The sequence below is a fragment of the Oryzias melastigma genome, linkage group LG7 (genome assembly GCF_002922805.2).
Source record: "Oryzias melastigma strain HK-1 linkage group LG7, ASM292280v2, whole genome shotgun sequence".
Classification (NCBI taxonomy): domain Eukaryota; kingdom Metazoa; phylum Chordata; class Actinopteri; order Beloniformes; family Adrianichthyidae; genus Oryzias; species Oryzias melastigma.
Genome location: NC_050518.1, coordinates 13,687,232 through 13,699,766, shown reverse-complemented (window position 1 = coordinate 13,699,766; position 12,535 = coordinate 13,687,232). Strand labels below are relative to the sequence as shown.

Sequence of the window (12,535 nt, the reverse complement as noted above, 5' to 3'; positions counted from 1 at the left end):
AACAAGGTGGAAAATTGTTAGGCTGGAATATAATGGGGTAGAACAGACATATTTAAGTAAAATGGAATATAAAGGTGGTATTTAGGATTCTGACAGGTGAAGGTGACAAAAAAGCAAAAATGTTTAATTTGTCTTCTGAATTTATCTCAGGATTTATGATTTTCAAGGAAAACCCCACACAGCATGCAACACTCGCACATCCCTTTGCCCAGCTGCAAACGTCCAGCAGACGCTGCATTGACAGCACCCCATCTCTGGACTTCACAAGCCCCAGACTAATCTCCCCTCTGAGAAAAGGGGGTTGGGGCAAACTACCCCCAAGTCCAAAGTATTTTCTCTCTAATGACAACCGGCACAGGAAACAGAGGAGAATGGCTCCCACATGGTGCCGCTTTACAGGGACACCAATCATCTAAATGCACTCACAAGACTGTAGCGAGAGAGAAAAAAAAATCTTCTAATTACAGGCTTGAAATCATGAAATGAGCACCTTCTCTCGCCTCTTTTGATCCGTGGCTTTAAATCAGGCAGAGACAAAACAAAAGAGAAAAGCTGTTAGTGAAATGGTAAAAAAGGGTGCCTCATATAAAATAGGCTGGACAGGAACTGGCCAAGCGATCTATTTCAGACTGAGACCTTGGCTCAGCACTCTGGTGGCTGCAGCTGCTGAAGCCCGCAGAGGTGCAGCCGCTCGACTCGGCTTACTTATGTCACCAGTCGCAAAGCCTCGTCCAACAAAGTTAAAAAAATCCCCAAAAACTATGGATTATGTGGAAAAGAAGACTGACCAAAGTTTGTTTGCAAAAGTAGAAAACCATAAGTTCAGCTAAAGTTTCAAGCAGAAATGACCTGAAAGTAGTTCATATGAAGTGATTTTCTTAAAGAAAAAAAAGATCACACTTGAGGGCCTCATTGGACGGCTCCCCCCATTTTTAAAGGGTGACCAAACAGGGAAGCTGGAGTCCGAAATTTGAATCAGGACTGTTATCATTAGTGGAGCTGCAGATCATGACGTGAGACTTTTGAAATGACGTGGGACCTATATGGTTGTGTCCGAATCCCCCTCCTAAACTACTAAAAAACAATATAGTGCGGGACTATATAATGCTCTGGATTTTAAAGGTAATTCGGACGCGAAGCTCACTACTTTTCTTTTCTAAACACCGGATATGACATCACCGGTTTCAAGTAAAAATCAAATAAATGCAAACATTTCACATTTATTTATGACTCCACTGTGTTCTGATGGTAAGGATGTGGATGGTTTATTCAAATATTACATTTAAACACCTTTTTTTGTTCGAAATTGTTCGATCGCAATGCATTGTGGTCTATATTTGCTATTCTAGTGAGCATCGATGCACGCTAGTTTTTCGCAAAGACTTCTGGGAAGTTTCAAGTGTACTCGATTTTGGAAATAGTAGATTTGGACAGCACTATAAAGCGCATTATATAGTGATTAGGGGGGAATTTGGACACATCCCTAGTTTGACCAAATTCAAATGTAATACCTTGATTCAACCAGTAGGGGGAGCACAGGCAGCTTTTGATGATATTTTTAAGAATTAAACAAGTTTATTTTGTTTGTGCAAAAATTTGACAACATAACTACACTTTTAAAGTCCCATTTATAGAAGCCAACAGCTAAAAAACTTGGATTTAGGGTTTGGTTACCCTTTAAGTGTGGAGTTTTCAGTGGACATTGATGCCCACTCGCTGTCAGTTCCGAGCGTCCAGACAGATAAAGGAAAGATGGCTTTTCTCTATGAAGCACCTATGGACTAAAACTCTCTGCAAAAAACAATTCAACTCCGAAATTTAGACCTAATTATGAAAAATAAATATTTAACCCTTTAAGACAAGTGTTTATGTTCTTTGATTTACTGTAACCTTTCAACCGTTAACAGGATCAATGTAATTCCAGTAGATTCTGAAGGAGAAAAGCGGCTCGTCGAGCCGCTTTTCTCCTTCAGAATCTACTGGAATTACATTGATCCTGTTAACAATTCATATGTTAAAGATTTTGTGTTTAAGCGTCACCGGAGACACCTCAAGTATTAAAGGGTTAAACTTTTAAATTTGTATGAAATGTGTAACTGTTTGCATCTTGTCCAGGACAACCTAGATTGGATCTCATAGGATTTTGCCGATTAAATAATGATAAATAAATAAATAACGTGCAACTTTTTCCTAACGTGCGTCCTGCTTCCTTTTCTAAAGTTACCACTGAGTTTGGGCGTCCCGCCTGGTGAAGGCCCACTTCACGTCTGGCTGCACAACGCTCCACTCCGGCATGATGTCATCCAGAATTCCAAGCAGAGGCCCACTCTGCTCATAAAACATCATTTATTCAACTGCGTACATATGGTTTCGCTGCATTTCAGCTCCCTCCTCCCATTACCACCCTTTCAGTTTAAGTGCAATCCCTCCTGCTCCTCATCATTCTTCGATCGCACATTACACATGTGGAAAAAGGACGGCCAAGGAAGGAATCTGTAGGACAGATCCGAGGATGTGCCACCTGAAAATGAGGGAGAATGAAGGAAAAAAGAGAGCGCTGAGAAAATGTTAGCAGAGGAAGTCACAGGGGAAAGTGAAAGCTTCCTGGAAAGTTGGTCAAAGACAGTTTTTTTTTTTTTTGTCCGTGTGACATCACGTCGTTTCTTATTATCTGCTTTTGGCGGGAGACTGTGTTAAGAAATGGAAAATAAACCAAAAACGGTTCGGTCTGGAAACAATTAGACCAGGCTGACATCATAGTTTGATACAAAAGCATGCTAAATGAGATGTAGTGGCCCGGGAGAGTTTAGTGAACACAGGCGACTTTGTACAGAGGAAGAAAAAAAAAGAAACACGTTTGACTATAAATTCTCCGGAACAAAGAATTTCTGATCTGATTGCAGATGTATAAATAAAGCAGAAGCAGGAGTAATGAAAGCATCCGTTCATCACATCCTGACAGCAAAGCTGGACCAGATGCGTCGACTGTGGGGTCCCACGGGAACGATCAAGGATCATCAACAGATGATTGAAAGGCTTCTTCTTTTTTTAACTACTACACACGTTTCTGCATCACAAATAGGAGTTAAGTGATTCCAGTCCGGATAGAAGTAAAACATCCAGATCCATCGGATATGAATTTGTTCAATCAGAACATTGGAAGCAAAAAGTAATAATTGGATTTTGCCTTATTATTTTAAAGAGCCCTCCAATAAAAATTGTCTTTTTGGTGTTTTAACGTGTTCTTGCAGCATTTTTCTCACCACAGAGGCTATATATAAAGAAAATGAAGCTTAAAAGTCAGGAGTAGATATGAAAAATCTTTCAGTTGTAACTCAGGAAGTCTATTCAGATGCATCCACTTCCAAATAGGTCCATTCACGTCTTTGTTTCCAAGCTGGCATCAAAACTGGATAGCTCCGATATCGCTCGCCCTTTTTGAGTTCCATTGCTAATGTTAGCTTGAGGTTGAGAGGGCTAGCGGAAGAAAGTGTAAACAGAGGGATGATGGGATATCAGCTGAGACTTACTTCTGAATCAACAGTCCCAATTAAGAGGCAAATTTTTGATGATTTACTGCTGTTCTGCAAAAACTACGTCTTAAAAACCAACAGTTTTTTTTTTTTTCACACTTTGGCTAAAAGATAGATACAATAGATAAAAATTGGGCTGTGTATCACCAATAATTTCCAGAATCAATTTGATTTAATTCACCAGAACATAGATCAATTCCATGTATTTACTTAATTCAGTCAATTTTGAGTTTGCACATTTAGACACATTTGTGCAGAAATAATCGATAATCAATACATATCTTGAAGATCTGATATAGTTCTGATATAGTTCTGATATAGTTCACACACTGAACTGTAAAATATATTAGATAAATTCTAATGAGATTGTTAATAGAATACAGTGTTACATGGATTCTCAAACAGAGAAGCTCCAACGATTGTTCTGCTTCTCCTGGAGGGCGTTTCAGTTTGGCCACTAGGTGGCGATCGTGTTATAGCATTACATCTTATTCCAGAAGAAGAAAAGTATGAGCAAAAAACTGTGTTTTAGACCATACATATAAAGATTTTAATTTAGTCAACAATGTATGTTTAGGTCGACCACGTGTTAGCATTAGCCTTCCTATGGGAAACCCCATTATACGTTAGCATCAAGCTAGCTGACTTCAACTTTATGCATTATATCAATCTCTACATTCATGGATTGATTATTCATCTATTAAACTTAGATGAATTCTAATCGATTAATTGATCTCTAGATAAAACCATCGTTGGAGTGGGACAACTTTCTTCTATTATGGTCTATGTTTGCCCTCTGGTTTCACATTCCAGAGGCGTTTGTAGGCGTATACTAAATTTTACAGAAAAAAAAAAAAGAATGCAGTGACCATCTTTTCTGCCATCCTTAAACAGGCTGAGTGGGCAGAGAAACTGCTGGAATTAAATGACACCCTTTCAGTGGAAACCAAACAAACCTGCTCTTCGCCACACAGCCGCACATTTGGGTCAAAAACATGTGTGTGAGTATGAATCGCTGCATGTTTGCTATTGGCTCTCACTGCAGGCGCGGCTTAAAACAGAGTCGCTTTATTGTCCCTCCAGTGCAGCCCATCACGCGTTATCATCCTTCTGAGGCTCTTCAAAAGAAGCCCCACCCCGCCCTGAAACATAGTACAGCACACAGCTCTAAAAATAGCACCATGTGAGGGGACACGCTCTGGTAAACACTGCGAGGAAGACGAGGCTGCAAGGAAGGAGACAAAGAACGTTAATGCGAAAGCGCTCAACGCTTTGCTGATTTCATCTCGTTATCTGCTGCTTATGATGCAGCGGCGTGAAGCGGCTGAGTGACGCCGTGCACCTTTCAGCCAGCAGACGCACTGGAGGTTTCTGCAGAGGTTGCAGCTCCTGTAAAGGAGACGGAGGCCATGGTGGACATGATTAGTCACTGTGCACACTGAAGGACAAAACAGTGACTCTACATGACTATCGGCATGACAACGCCACCCAATGGGTAGAAAGGAGACTACACGCTTCTGTGTCTCTTAGAGTCCATTTTAGGCAGTAAGGTGAAGTTGCGGTCAGACGATTTTTAATGACTGGAAGAGATGGATAAAGGTAGTCTGAGCCAAGATCCAGTTTTTTCTGGCTGAGCGTAGTGAGGGGTGGGAGGGGCTAATCTATTTATGGCAGCAGCAGAATCCCACCTGCATCATGTGACACAGAAAGGTCCTCCGATGTAAACACAACTTTAAATATGGAGCAGTAGTACTAAATCCTACAGATTATTTATGATAAATAAAAAAATGATTATTTACTTTTGCAGAGATGCCTTCCAGGTTTTCTACTTGCCTCTCTACTGGAATTTGCAGCTTCACATCCAACATGTACGTTCAAACAGCTAAAAATGTCTTAATTCAGTTCAAAGTTTAGATTTTTTTAAAATCCTCTTACGGTTTGTAACCAAAACTTGATTAAAAAAAATATGGCCCTTCAGAAATAAGTCAAGATTTCTTACAGCCAAATCTGCTAATGGGGAAGGAAATTCTTAAGAATTTTTATTTTAAGGAAGAAATTCTAGTCACTAAGACATGTTTTCTAAAACTTCTTTTCTATCAAAAACTTTCTTGATAAGATCCTGCTTTTTCAAGACAGAAACTGAGAGTTAAAAAAAAAAAAAAAAGTTATTTCTTATCCAACGACGCTGCTTCTGTGTGTGAAATAAGAGACTACGGCTGAGGAGCCCTCGGAAGTTTCTGGAAAGACTTCCTGTTTTCCTCCAAGACTTTGATAGAATTTCAGATTTGTTTATTTTAAACCTTACATCTTACTATCTAACGTAGGTATAACAAATATACTTGTTCAAGGAATGCTTTTACATTAATTAAAACTGATCAGGGGCGGAGCTATGGTTGGAGAAGGGGAGCAATTTTTTTTTCTAAGCAATAAAACAAGAAAACAAACATTAAAAAGAAGATCTTACATTGTACACTCCATACACATCTCAGTAGTTGCATCTTTATTGCATCAAAAAAGTCCATTAAAAGGCTGTAAGTATACTTCTTCCTCTTGGTAGCAAGTTATTTTTTCCAGTTTCAATTGTTTCATTAACGTTGAAAGGGTAGGGGGCTTTTTTTGTTTCCAGTTAGGCAGAATCAATCTTTGTGCCGAAACTGTCACAAAGTGTAACACAGAACTTTGGGTCTCTGGATCCGGTTTGAGGGATTAAAAAAATAATTTGTGCCCCACAATTTTTTTGTCACTATTAGTATAATTATCAACCAAGATTAAGAAACTGCCAATTTTTAAAGTATTACAGAAATAAAAAAAAAAAACATTTTTTAAATAAAATTTGTTTTGAAATTCAGTTGTATTGGTGTGTTTTCTGCACCAGTTTTGTGCATTTTTCAACACACTGCACTGAAAAATACATTTCATTGTTGTCCAATAGATTTTTGCCTTTAAATCAGTTTTTTTTATTTTAGCAGCAATAATAGTGGTTGTATGCAATGTCCTAAGATCTGACGAGCTTAGAGTGAACAAATATTAAACTCTACCATAGTTTTAAATAGATCTGCACATTAAATCACAAATGTATCGTGATATCTGCCTGTATGATACGTCTATCGCAAAAGTCGCCATAAAGTCGTTAACTTAAATGATTACAGACATGCCAAAACAATCTCATGGCAGCTTGAAGTGTCAAATATTAAAGAGACATTTATGGATTTGACCAATCAGATGGAGTCCTTTTATGTTAGACATTTGGAGCCTAATTTAATTTATATTGACTTTTTTTCCAAGTAAATGGAAATGATTTACTACTTTTGTTGTAATTTGTTCATGAATTACAAGTCAATTGATCACTAATATTGCAGGTTTTCCTAAATTTTTATAAATGTTCCTTTTGGATTTCCTTCATTCTATGTCGTTTTGTTATATACTTTGAAACTTTGACAATTTGTATATCTGACTCTTTTTGTAAAATGATCATCGTTTTATGTTTCCAAGAGATAAAAAAGTAGATCAAGTACATTAAAACTAAGGAATTATTATTGGTGTATTTGTGTGTGGTATGAAGTGGTTGAAAAGTGATTTGAAGTCTTCCAGTAAAATTAGTGCTCTTTCAATCAGATACTATTCATTCTCACAGCAGCAGAGATGTATGTGGCTGATGATCTTGAATGTGTTTTGAGATCAAGATATCCAGATTAAGGGAAGAGGTTCTTCCTGGATTTCTGGGTTACAGACACACAGATGCTGACTGTGTTTTGGAGTTAGAACAATCAACCTCCTTTCTATCACATGTTTATATGATATTAAAGGGAGGCTAATGAAGTGAAAGGATCCACTGATAAGTTCACTTTCCCTCCACATACAAACCTCAGCAATGTGTGCCTCCATGTGCCTTCCTGCGATGAACTCCACCCTAGCAACTGTGCTTCCATGGCATTGAAAGCACAAACCCTGTTCCTACTGAGCCTTGACGCCCGCTGAGGAGCGCCGCCCATCTCCAACATCAACAGTTTGTGTTGGCAGCATTTCCAAAGGCAGCCTTCCTCCTATCAGCTCCATCACTCCTGTCCAGACTTTCATTTGGAAGAGCAGAAGCTTGAAAGAATTGCCCTGCAGGGATGACCATGACATACGCCGACATGTCAGACTGCAAAAACATTTTCTTTCTTTTTAATTCACCTGTTGGGGCCTGTAAGCCAGAGTCCTGATCCGGAACGACAGAAGGAATTCATTTAATACGTTTTCTTTTCTGAATTCTGAGCACGTGGATGTGAAAGAGTCAGAGGCATTTCATTTTAATGGTCCTCATTATGCTGACAGGGTGGGACTTGTACTGCAAACATAATATTATCTTAGCAGAACCTGCCAAATAATGCAGGACTGGGTGGACGTGTGGGGATTGTGAAAGGCTGCAGTGAGAGTCTGGACCTGCAGCAGCAATAATACAACCGAGTCCAGCTGGAAATTCAAGACATGCCACAGAAATAAAAAGTACTTTGAGCCCTGTAGGTCTGTTTATTGTAAAGACAGTCAAAACTAAATGTAACTGCTGAAGAAAAAAAAAAATGAAGTCAAAATGCCTTTGATTTCCATTAACACACAGGCTTCACACTGACTTCAAACACCAAACGAACCACAAAGAAAAACTGTTAGCCACACGTTACCTCCAAGTACAAACAGAATTTTTACAAAACTCAAATAATAAAAAAAAGAAAAAAAAAAACGATGAAAGAAATAGATCCAGGTGGATTACAGATCCCGGATGAGCCCCCAAATTATGTTAAGCCTAGCGGATCAGAGGAGCATAACAAAGTGTTTTTGTTATTAATTTAAAGTTAAGACAAAAACAATATTTAAGTTATGCTCCTCCGATCCCTTAGACCAGGGATGTCAAACTCATATTGGTTTGTGGGCCACATGACCACTAATCTCAAGTGGGCCAGACCAGAAACATAATAGTAAAACAACCTGCGATCAACTTGTTATCTGTAGCTTGGTTTTTGTTTTGTTTTTTCTCAGTTCGAACAGATGCCTTAAGCAACCTAGTAGATTAATCACTTATTTATTTATTGTGTTTATCTCTTGTTACGCCAGTCTTGTGTTTCCTTTGCTCCCCTAGTGGTGGAATTGCGCATTGCGGTCATTTCTTTAAAGAACCAAAACTCAACATCTTCATAATGTTTTTCTTTTCAGGACTGGGCCGGATCAAACCATCAGGCGTGCCGGATACGGCACGTGGGCCGCATGTTTGATACCCCTGCCATAGACTAAACAATAGAGGCATAACAGAGAGTTTGAACATAAAATTGTGGCTAAAAATTAAAAAATCTCAAGTCAGCTTAAGTAAACAAGATAGAGCTGTGCTTAAGCCTTAAAAACATCTATAGAACTAGAATGAAGACGTAAGCCACAGTTTGAAAGCACACACCATATTTTTTGTTCTCTTCTATTACTCATGACTTTAAAAGGAAATGTATGCAAGGTCGGCAAATTCAGGAACTACCCGAAATCTTCCAAATGGTCAGATTTTTTTAAGTCCCCAGCTGCAGGAAACAATCACTCACAGAACAAAAGCACAGAGATAGAGCAGTCATCCCGCCCGGATTTGTTTTCCAGTCAAAAAAAAAGGAAATCTTTTGTTCGGGTCACAAGAGTGCTGAGAAATTGATTCACGCTGACATATTCCAGTGGAACAAGATATCCTGAGTGTGCAAGTTCCATTCATACCTCTTCTCCACGCGATCTGGAAGGCTGCAAGTCAGCAAGTCATGTACATCAACGAGAGGTTCGTTCAGACAGGCTGGGACTGGAGCCTGGCTAGTTCTACTGAAACCATTTCTACCAGAAAACTGAAATATATTTATACCAGAAATACACAACCAAACCGAGTCCTGTTATGTCTCAAGCCAATAAAACCTCAAGGTCCTCAGGAAAGAAAGACGGAAACAGTTATAATAATATAAAAAAGACAAATCAAAAAAACGTCTTTTCCCCTCATCCTTGGAGGTTTAATGCGCTCTCCATAAAGATTACTGTTTTATTGACTGAGAGTATGGCTCAGGTCTTTACAGCCTATTGATCTGCAGCCCTGCAATTACTTATTAGAAGCCTTCTGTCTTTGTTCTGACAGATAACCAAGCCAGCCTCAGAGCATATTCTACAGGACCATAAAACAAGACTGAATTCATCTCTGAAATGACCATTTGATTTTTTTTTCTGTTAAAAACTCTAAATGACTTTGACAACATTCCTCCACAACCTTTATCAGTCCGTAATCTGACTGTTTTCCAGAGAAGGTGTGGGTGCAACCCGACAGACGTCACGCTGGTCTCTCAGCCCTCAGAGCAGATTCATTTTCTTAATCTAATCGAGCGAATTTCCTTACGCCCCTCTGGGGTCAATAATCAGCAAAAGGAGGAATGTGTGGAGAGTAATTCTCACACCCACGCGTTAATCTTTAACTGACACAAAATCAACAGAGTCAAACGGCAGAGCTTTGCTTTTTCTCTGGAGTTTGTTGCCTTTAGTTAGAAATCCAAAAGATCTGCAGAGCTTTTTTCTTCCTGTTTGGCAGAGCTTGAGGCAAAGCAAACTCAGATGCAGAGAGATACAGGGGTGGATTTACCATTAGGCAAAGGTGGGCGATCCCCTGGGGCACCACTTAAAAAATATATATCTATATAATATATCTATCTTCTGCAAGTTCGCAAGCAGACAGAAAAGGTAGAAAATTGTGATTTTTGAGAATATTTCTTTCTTTTTTTTATTGAAGCCACTCCATAGTAATCTGTTTTGTTCCACCATTCAACTGCTGCAAAGGGCCCCATGTTATTGTTGGCCCGGGGCCCCCAAACTGCTAGATCCGGCACTGCTGAGATACAGATGGATAAATAAAGGTTTCTTCTTTGAGAAGCAGTGATGGCTGATGTTTCATGCCTGTCAAACTTCACACATATTCAGGCCCTGTTACTGACAGACACGGATTCATAGGAACAGCTGTGTTTTATATACGGAGTCATTGTAGCTAGCTGTAAATAGTTAGGTAGATCTGACATTTTCAGTTTGAAATATTTTTAATAGATTTTTGAAAATATAAATAGAATTTTTTAACCACATTGTAATTTTTTTTTTTTTTTAAACTTTGACAAGCAACATTTTGACATTCTTTCTGTGTAGATTTGTGCCAGCGAGTTTAACACTTGAGTTCACCATTCCTATAAATTATTTGAACAGTAAAGCTGCTGATTACTACGCTGGTAGCTGTTAGCTAAATATAATTCTGTCCAATAAAAGCGAAGTGACAAACGACGTGGTGAAAGGTCAGCTTCACTTTTCTCATCGGTTAGACTGGGCGTTGACTGTAAAGGCGAGCTACATCCTTGATCAGGAAGGCAAAAAGAAATCTTGTTATATGTATAACGCTACCTAAAAGCAGGCTGTAGCCTTTTACTTGACATGAAAGTGGTATTGATCTTCTGATTTAAAGGGTGACATCTTCTCTTCAGCTCCAGATTTGTAGAATATCTTTAATCTTTTACTACTTTTCAGTTTTTTACTGTAAACGAGGTGACCTTTAGTCTTCAAAGCTGATTTTTGGCGAAAAAAAAAGATGGAAACCAAAACAAGGTGAGGGCATGTGCAGCAGTCTGCCTCTGCTGGCTTTCCAGGCACCTCATCATCTTAGCTCTCCAGCAAATCTGTGTGGTAAAGAAGGTCAACGACATGGCTTAAACTTTGCGTCAACGGCGCAACAATAAAACAACGCGCGTGAGGCGACAGCTGAAGAGGAGCGGTTTCAGAGGGTGAGATTTACCTGCTTAAAGCAGCACTGATAACACCACACAATCCTTTTACTGGTGTAATCTGGTGTTTAGAGCCTGAGCGACCGCAGGTTTACCCGTGCCTCCTTTGGGTTCCACGGGAGGCTCTTCGCGGGCGTGACGGGTCACACTAATACCTCCTGTTCAAGCGCAGGAACACCTGTTCAGCATAAGGCAGGTGCTTTAAGGAAGCATTTGCTTTCTTGGGTTTTAAACGGCTTTCAGATGTCATTTTAACCCTTTCTAGTCCTGCAGAGAAGCAGGCAGTTGATCCAGAGAAGCCAGCTCACTGCTGCTGGTTCAGTGATAAAACACTGGTGGATGAAAGCTGCCGCAGAGAGCACGATTGCCCCAGAAGGGAATGCTGCCTTTTATTTGCTGTTCCATGAAACAGCTCAGCAACAAGACATGTGACTGGACACAGATGGGTGTGCTGGAGGGGACCCATGGGGGAGGAGGAGGAGGGACAGAGAGGAGAGAAGACGAGGTGCAGAAGATGTAAAAAGATTGCAAAGTGTGCACGCATTCAGCACAGAGCAACTCCACCTTCTCATACACTCCTGTGCATCTAATGATGCTTTCACTGATCCATTTATTTTAACAAGCCGGACGAAAGGAACTCCGTATGGACGAGTGTAAATCAGGACTCACTCCGATGAAAATTGTGTTTACTGTGCGGAGTTTTTCTGATGATGCAGGGAAAAAAAAGCTCCAAATTGCATCTATGAGTATTTCTGCATTCAAATCATGAATCAGAAGCAGACAAATAAAACTGTACGGCAGGATAGCTCCAATATCGCTAGCCATTTTTGTTGCTCCGGTAATGTTAGGTTGGGGGGGGTGCGGGGTTGTAAGCTATTAGGGAGAGAGAACCCATAGTTACAACAGAGAATTGGGGCCAGTTTCCAATTTTTTTTTTTTTTTTCAATTACGACTTTAAATCTTGTAAATTTACGAGAAAAAAGTCGTAACTGTTAAAATCCAAGAATAAAGCTATATATTTATGACTTTAAAAGTCGTAGGATAAATGTATTACTTTTTTTCTTATAAATGTTTAAGAAAAAAGTTGTAAATTTACTAGATTAAAAGTAATACATTTTTCGAGATTTAAAGTAAAACTTTTTGCAAGAAAAAAAACTTGTAAATTTACAAGATTTAAAAGTCATAAATTTATGAGATTTTAAG

General features: G+C 39.2%; 1 protein-coding gene across 8 annotated transcripts in view; it reads right to left on the bottom strand.

The window, feature by feature from the left end:
• LOC112158990 (IQ motif and SEC7 domain-containing protein 1) overlaps nt 1–12,535 on the bottom strand; it is a 112,538-nt gene that overhangs the window by 22,348 nt on the left and 77,655 nt on the right. The gene's annotated exons all lie outside the window — the stretch shown is intronic.